The 385-nt window shown below is 39.2% G+C and overlaps 1 non-coding gene across 1 annotated transcript; it reads right to left on the reverse strand.

Annotated features, from left to right (window-relative positions):
- Positions 1-277: 277 nt before the first annotated feature.
- Positions 278-385, reverse strand: LOC148564769 (small nucleolar RNA R71). Its single transcript, XR_015884479.1, has one exon. It is a non-coding gene; the product is annotated as a small nucleolar RNA R71 (small nucleolar RNA).

Here is a 385-nt window from a genome sequence, read left to right on the forward strand (position 1 = left end):
TAAGCCTCAATTAGTTTCTCTAATGCAGCATAATTGCAAGTTTCATGGACTTCTATTGGAAGATCTTCATCAATTCTTAGCTGAATTCTTGTAAATCTGTGACACTGTTAAGACCAATGGGGTTAATCCTGAGGTCTACAAACTTATGATTTTCCCCTTTGCTGTAAGAGACAGAGCTAGGATATGGTTGGACTCATAACCTAAAGAAAGCCTGAACTCTTGGGAAAAGTTGGTCAATGCTTTCTTGGCCAAATTCTTTCCACCTCAAAAGTTGAGCAAGCTTAGAGTGGAAGTCCAAACTTTTAGACAGAAGGAAGGTGAATCCCTCTATGAAGCTTAGGAAAGATACAAGCAATTGATCAGAAGGTGTCCTTCTGACATGCTT

Source organism: Arachis ipaensis, chromosome B5 (assembly GCF_059453495.1).
Source record: "Arachis ipaensis isolate K30076 ecotype BB chromosome B5, ASM5945349v1, whole genome shotgun sequence".
Taxonomy (NCBI): domain Eukaryota; kingdom Viridiplantae; phylum Streptophyta; class Magnoliopsida; order Fabales; family Fabaceae; genus Arachis; species Arachis ipaensis.